At 40.0% G+C, this 8,378-nt stretch overlaps 1 pseudogene; it reads right to left on the reverse strand.

The window, feature by feature from the left end:
* Window positions 1–1,357: 1,357 nt before the first annotated feature.
* LOC137888159 (ornithine decarboxylase-like) lies at window positions 1,358–6,180 on the reverse strand (annotated as a pseudogene).
* Window positions 6,181–8,378: the final 2,198 nt, after the last annotated feature.

Raw genomic sequence — 8,378 nt, forward strand, 5'->3', positions numbered from 1 at the left:
TCATCTCAAAAATAGATTAAATTTTTTTTATTTTTTTTATTTTTTTTTTATTTTATTTTATTTTTTTATACAATTAATTAGGTATTTCTTATCTTTATTCGAGCTGAGGCCTGCAAATAGGCCTCGTTTTTAAAAGGTTTTAAACACATTAACATTGCTTTTTAACTTTAAATTCTTCACAGTGGGGAGCCAGTGGAGGTTTTGAAGGCCTCTGTGTTGCGCTCTCTACTCTGATGAACGGTTAAATATCAGTCATATAGTATCTATAACCCTGTAACACCAAACAACCACTTAATCAGTATGTTCGACCATAGTTTAAACACTCACTGTTCATAATATGTTAATATCATCAATAAGTAATTTACAACATAATAAATGGATAGATTTTTTGTTAATGTATTTATATAAGTAAAATGCTGTTTTTTCCATGTACAGCTTCTTGTCCTCGTTTTAGCTGTATGTCTATTTCGTTGTATGTACATGGAGAGCAACAAGGGGAAAAAAACGTGTGTACACACTCAGCCAATAAATCAGATTCTGATTGCTGTTGCCATATTTTCCTAAAATTCACAGTAAAACACAGAATAAGTGGGAAATATGTGCACGTGGAAACAAGTGGATAACAAATGTTGCAGTTTGGCATCCGTTCCACACACACACAAGTGATCTTAAAAATGTCTCTCTCTGAAAGAAGTGTGCCTTCTTCATCCCATCCTCAGCAGTTCCAATTTGGGGATATTCAAAAATGAGATTATGTAAAAAATAAAAAAATAACTGAATATACGTGGTGAAACCAGGCTAAGACATGACCACTTTGCAACAATTTATTCTGGGTCTGCAAAAAATACAAGATCCTGCTCACTCACAGTTAACCCCTAACCCTAACTTACTACCATCAACTGGAAAATGTTGAATTTATTTAAGTCGTGACAGTACGGCCAGTTACATGATTCTGTTTGCATGTGTACCGACGTATGCACGCACACAAAGTATGGTTGAGCTAACAAGGTTTAAGAAACGTTTAAGGCAGTGATTCTCAACTGGTGAGTCCCGTTTTTTGCCTGAAAAGAATCCTGTGCTTTTATTTTGAAGGGGATTTTTTTTTTTCTTTTAGAAGAACACCCACAAAGTTTGTTTTCATATGCTAATTGAGCGAAATGCAAGTACGACACCGATTACATGAGATATGGATTTTTTTAAATTGAGGACACAAGATTGCAAAAACCTCAGTGTGTTTTGTGCAGCGAGGTTCTGGAACAAGAAAGCACGAAGTCGTCAAAACAGCAGCGGCATTTGAAAAAAAAACACCCTTCTCTCAAAGATAAACCTGTTGAGAAATTTGGGTCGCGGCCTGTCATTAAGGGGTGATGGTGGGTCCCGCAGCCAGACCAGTTGAGAACCACTGGTTTAAGGTGTGCTATGTCTCGGCTGTCACCACAGGGTAAATGTGTGCTCTTTCAAAGCCGTTGAAGTCGGTGGATAAACAAATGGAATAAGCACCCATGTTGTCAATGAGAAGCCAGTCCCCCACATGCAGCTCAGGAATCCAGCAGCTGTCGGTTACTTTGTCAAAGCTGTCGCAGGTTGGACCCCAGATAACAGACCGGTATCTCTGCTCACTGCTCTCAACAACCTGTGTACAACACAAACATTGAAATATAAAGTCCACATCACACTGGTTATCTTTTCCTTCAAATCTCATCTCGTTTTGCAGTTTTCTCAGATCACATTGGTGAATGACAGCCTTCAAGATGTTGTTCAACCAAAGACAAGTGTACCTAGTCCTCGTGACATCACCCATTGGTTTGTTTTGAGGTCTTGAGTTTGGTTTTCTTTGCAACTCGTGAACGAAAGTGACCATGTTTTGACTGCGGGGGAGTGACGAAGAGAAGACGCGTACGGCTCTGGTGGCAACCTGAAAATCACAAGGTAGACTGCACTAAAAAATACCCTGCTTTATGGTCTATTAAATGGACTATAATTTACGAAATGAACATCAATCATCAACATTGAAGAAGACTTCAAACTAGAGATTGAGACCATAAACTCATGTTTACAATGTTTACTGAGGTAATAAATCAAGAGAGAAGTAGAGTCATTTTTTCATAGACTTCTATACAACTAGACTTCTTTTGGCAACCAGAGGAGTCGCCCCCTGATGGTCAGTAGAAATAATGCAAGTTTCGGACACATTGGCTTCATTTTTCAGAAGCAGAGGTTGCTTCCACATCTTTTTTTAACAAACAATTCTTAGTTACTGTGTACGAAGATGATATCAGGTTGGGTCATTAATATACAACCAAGTATCCCAAGCAATTGTGTTCGTATGGAACAATTCCACAACTCAAGATTTATGTCCAACGCCAGTGCTCAGTGCTAATGCATGCACTGAAGTAGTGTCCTCTTTAGGTGGACAACAAGCATGTGGAGGTTGCAGCCTGACTGCGGTCTGGCATTGACCTACAATTAATGTTTGCCTTTCTATCAACCGTAACCACAATCTTTCCCTTGCCATAACAAAGTGTGTTGCTTGCCAAACCACAGATTATTTATACAACCACAATGTTTATCTTGCTCAGATACTGTGGAACTCAAGGATTTTAAATCATTGGCATTGGACATAAAAATCCTAACCTAGTGTTTTGAAAAATCGTCCAATATTGATTTTCTTATGTGGTGATGGGGTTGATATTTACCCTGTTAAGGTATGGTTCAACCTTGGTGTGGGCAGCATCATTGATAAGGCAACTCAGGGAGCCATACACTCCATCATTAAGGTAGTACATCATTGTTCTGTCAGGGCAGTTGTCCTTACCATCTGAAAAAAAAGATACAAGAAAAAGAATTAATGTCAATAAAATGTCAACTATGCAGGACTTTACAATGATGTTGAAAATAATAGAAAAAATATAATAACAATGGTGCTTTTCTCTGTCCTTCCACCACATGCAACCAGGTATCTGTGGGTCTGCACAAAATGAGTATTCATAACCCTGCAAGTCACTGCACCCACTCTGAGGCTTAGCATGGATGTCTCCTGAAGATGCTTCTTGATGTAGTGGTGTATTGCTATGTGGTGCCATCAGACTCATCTGATAGCTGTCACCTAAACATGTTTTGTTTTTTATCAAGATACATTTAAATACAATCACACATTGTAGAATTCTGTGTTAATACTGAATACTCAACATTCAGAGCGATATATCTATATATTACCGTTATGTTCATCCATATCATCTGCGATTACTCTTTTGGCAATGACGTTCGCTGCAAGTGTGAAGACTGAATCCACATAGTAGCGGCCTGGTTCTGCAATAATCTGCACCCCACTGTCAGGCGGGAAGAGTTCCTCCAGTGCTCCGTTAATAACTTCTGAAAACTAGAAGAGGAAATCATGATGGGTTAATAGCATATTTCACAGGTAATACACCTCTATTGACCTCCATTCACCTTCTATCTGATACTTTAATACAAAGTGACCTACAGTAACCATTATGGCTGGCATTACAGGCAACACAGGTAAGGTTTCTACATGTGGTTCTTTGAAGTACGAGCCATGTAATTGGACGGAAAAACAGACACGTTTTGAGAAAATAGTTTACATAATTAACACTAACTAACACTGAATATTTTCTTTCTTTTACCTCTTCAAATGCGACTTGACAGTCCTCTCTCCCAGAGAACCCTCCGCCAATATCCAAGAGACTCATCTGGAGGCCCAACAAATTCTGAAAAACACATCAGTACCACTGTCTAATAAGGCACGACTTATAAAGGTTTTACAAGTTTGTACACACCGTCTAGGGCAGTGTTTCTTAACCATGGTGCGAGACCGCATAGGTAATCAATTGAAGACACCAGAGATATTACTGTTATCCATGAGATGCTCAGTTACAATATAGCTTCCCACCACTTGGTGGCGGTAATGCGTTTATATACTTTGCACTGTGATTGTTAAATGTTATGCATGTTCCCGTCATGTCAAATTCCTTGTATGTCCAACATACCATGGCAATAAACGATTCTGATTCTGATTTAAATGTTATTTACAGTTTATTTCATTTGAAACTTATTATCTATTTTATTACTATATATTATTTATTCATAAAATTTCCATTTTTTTCTCAGTTTTTTGAGAGTCCCTCCTTTTTTTCTGCAGTAAAAATTAATTATTAGTTATTTTTGTGTTAATAAGCCCGACTTGAGTCTTTACATTTATTATTGTATTAGCTTGATTTGTTCCATGAATTGTTAGCCTGTTGGGCGTCTTGTTGTATGCAGGTTTACATAAATAAATGTCTTTGTGATGATCATATTGTATCATGTCATTTATTTGGCAAGGTTTTTGCTTGTTAAACTGTAAGTGAATTTGATTAAGTTATTGAATACAAATCAAACCAAGAGTGAGATCAATTAGTTAAACCAATACACCGTTATTATTTGAATGGGCCCCGGGCCACTTTGTACTTGAAAAGTTGGGCCCCGAGGTCAAAAAAGGTTAAGAACCCCAGGTCTAGGGGACTGCCCATTGTTTAGACAGCCCATTATTAAGAAAAACCCAAAAGTCCGAAAAAGCCCATTTGTCCAAAGGCTGTTGTCCCAAAAACAAATGACCATTGTTTCTGAGGCTCACTGACTATTGCAACAAACAGAAGCACATAACTAATTATTATGGAGAGTGACCATATCCTTTTTTCCTGCAATCAAAGTCATGACCCATTGTACTCTTCCTCTGATTACTCGTTGTCTTTGTTGGTTGGGTTGGTTAGGTTTAGGGTTAGAATATCAGGGTAGGCTAACCAGAGGTAGTAGAGCAGGTCATGCCTTCGCCGTCAATCTACATAATAATTAGCCATGTTCGATGCAGTTGGGTGTGTACCTTTGGAGCAATGGGCCTTCAGAACACTGAGCGTTTATTTTCGGGACAATGTGCAGTTGGACAGAATAAAGTTCTAACTTAAAAAAATTTACCAAAACAGAGGACTATAAAAGATTGTAGCCCATGCTAATGCTAACGCTAACAAGCAACAAATGTTGATACAAGCTATTAGCATGCCCTACAACGAGATAACGGCCAAGACTGGAATGAAAAAAAACTGTACTGGACCAGTCATAAGAACATCAAAAACAGATGGACCACCTTCGGGCTAAATTAAGAAATGCGGTGGAACACAATAGTTCCAGGGTTCAAGCTACCAAAAACAAGCTATCAAAAATGTGATTTTGTAATTTGTATTGTAAATGTTTAATTCAGCTTTTTCCCCCATAAAATAAATTTACTCTCCAGCACGTCCCAGCAGCTTACCCACTGACTCCATTCTGGCACCAAACTTTGAACTGAGTTTTATCTTGGATGCAGAGTCATCCACTGCGATGCGGAGTACCAATCTGGAAAAAGTGATTCAAAAGTATTAATCGGTAAGCTAACAATAATCAACACTAAACAAAGGAGCAAAAAATATCAGTCGTTCACTCACTTGGCTTTGGCGTGACTAAGAGATATTTTTAGGAGTTCTTCCTCGCTATCAAAAGTCATCATTTTGACTCCATGAGTACAGGCGTATTTGATGTGTGACAGTGGTTTGGTTGTGTGTGCGTAAATGATTTTGTCAGGTGTCACTCCGAGGGACAGCATCAGCTGGATCTCGCCCTGTGATCGACCAAAGTGTGTTTCAAATGAGCAAACTGCTTCTCCACAGCAAAGAAAACACAGAGCTGGATTCTCTTTGAAATACTTCATCGGTACCTTGCTAGCACAGTCGAAACCTGTGTCCAGAGCACTCATCATCCTCAAAACTGATGCATCGCTGTTGCACTTCACTGCATAAAAAGGCTTGACTCGAGGTAAGTTTGTGCGCCACCTGAGGTGCCTTTCAAATATACTATCCAGATTTGCCACATAGAATGGCTCTTCATTGTCCTGAACGAATAGAGAAAAGTCAACATTATATTTAGAAAGTGACACATCTCAAGAAAGCTCAACTATCACACAATGCATGGACACAATTACACAGAGATTCATAGTTAAGAAAATTTAAGTGACATGATGTCTCTGATACTCACCGCTGAACCACGCTCTTTTATTTTACTGTCTAGGAAGTCTCTGATGGTCCTTCCATTGTCTAAAATGTCAATGCCACAGTTCTCAGGGGACAAAACATGCACAACTGATCTCTTCATAGTTACTGGTGCTGGGATGACTAGCAGGAAAAGACAAAAGCATAAAAATAATTAACAAATAATGTTACGTAAGGCTGGATCACAATAGAAATCAGCTTTGTCTTTGTTTGTAGCTGTTTGTCTACATATTATGCCACGCTAATACAGTAGTCAAAAACCCAAACTGTGGGCACATATGAATTTTAACATCACAGATTAAACATCTTACCATGGCCAATATGCGCGTCCATATGTTGCAACCCGGAAAAGTTAGTGTTATCGTAGTAATCCTGAGACAGACCTATTAATTTCCCTGTGAGAAATAAACGTGATGAGAAAGCTCTCAAATGCCTTTAAGAAATAAGTTGAACAGACACTTGGAATAATTCAGCTGAATAGATAGAGCTCTTTCTCCATGGACGGTTCAGAGGTCTAACCAAGTCAAAGGTTTTACAGAGTATTTATGCTTCACACAAACTGGAGCACATTATGTCGTCTGCCCCCCCCCTCGCAGACGTCCTCCTTTTTTCGGATGGCGCTCAGGCACCAAGGCCCACGCCTTGGTAGGTGTGCTGCTGTTTTCATGGAAGACGGTTAGATGTGAGGTCAGGATGACACTAGTCAGCCATGAGATACATTTGTTGTTTGGGTTCGGTGAGTTCTGCTTTTCTTCAGGGTAAAGCGATAAAAAACAACATGATAAATTGCCACAACAATCATTAATCGAAAAGGTTAAGGCATTAGCTGTTTTTGAGAGTTGTTAGCAACTCCATGTTGTAGCAAGCTAGGGAATGCACACTCTTCTGATGTGTGTTCTACCTGTACAAGCATGGGCTGCTGTCGTGTTTTTAAACACGTCACACATTAGTAGTTGGTGTGTTGCCGGACTGTGAACTTAGCATATTCATACTACATGATATTCACTGTGTGGCTAAAAGGTTTTACAAATCGTTTCTTTAATCTGATGGTTTCTGGTTTTGGTTCTGCTGCTTTTGGTTCTGGGTCGCTATAATTGGTTGTATGTTCTTTGGTTGCCATGGTTTCTCATGCATCAACATGATAGGAAACACAAATATTACTGCAAAGAAGAACAGAAAACACATGGAACCTCTTAGGCCACACCATCCCGGGCCGCGCAATGGGTGCCATGGTGCTGGAGATCCGCCTTCTATTGCGGTTACTTAGGTGGCGTCATCTTTGCACATATGATTTTACCTCCTACCACACTGGATTCTGTATGACAGCTTTGCAGTTTGAGAAACTCGGCTTGCTACCCTCCTCTCCCTCCATAGCCACACATAATGAGTGAGGTGATCGGCTACATCACTGTCTCAGATGTGCTCGTTGGTAGCTTAGCACGCTACTGAGGTGCTCGCTGCGTTGTTAGCTGCGCAAACAATAACAGTTCTAAATCAGTAATTGGTAGGGGGGACTTAGTTCAACTTGAAAGGACACACCAACTCTTCTTTAAATACTACAATTTAACCAGGACACATCTGTCCATCACCCTTACGAAACTTGAGTCTGAGAATACCGGTTTACCACTTTAAATTGTCTGTTACATCACAAAATGATTTCTCACCGGGTGGGATTCTTTTTTTCTAATTCCAGCATCGGAGCAGCAATCTTGAACCTCATCTAAGGATATAATCTCACCATCTGGGAGGAAACAACTAATCTTTGCATGCTTCTGTTGTCCAACAGAGTCCAGATTACTCGTCCAATCCCTTCCGATACGATACGAAGACGATACATTTGTCAAGATCCGGCAGAGTGCTTCGGGTAAGCAATCAACGTTTTTGGGCTGCTCTTGGGCGGACGCATGGCAGAGTAATATGCATCCTTCCGAAGGAAGACAAGAAAGGTGCCGGTAGTCGGGTTCGGTGGTTAAGACTTAGAAGGTGATGGTGATGTCTTCCTCAGGTGACCGGCTTCTTGGCCTGCGATGCGGATGGGGGACGTGGCGTGATCGATTCTTATTTACTCAATTGAGTAGTCCGGGCCATTGTTCGGCCTGCATGCTTGTCAGGCTGTGACGAGACTTTGTAGAGATAGACTTATCCTGTGTTTTGTCTTTTGATGAGGGAGAATAGCATGTTAAGGGAGACTGGCTCTTATCAATTGAAGCAGATGTCACCATGACTCTCTTTACTTATGTGCATAATATCAAGGAGCCGCAGGATTAGTGATCCTGTCACAAGGGACGTCACCGGTTGTAG

Source organism: Cebidichthys violaceus, unplaced genomic scaffold (genome assembly GCF_023349555.1).
Source record: "Cebidichthys violaceus isolate CVI_PGR_0920_01 unplaced genomic scaffold, fCebVio1.0.p SCAF_52, whole genome shotgun sequence".
Classification (NCBI taxonomy): Eukaryota; Metazoa; Chordata; class Actinopteri; order Perciformes; family Stichaeidae; genus Cebidichthys; species Cebidichthys violaceus.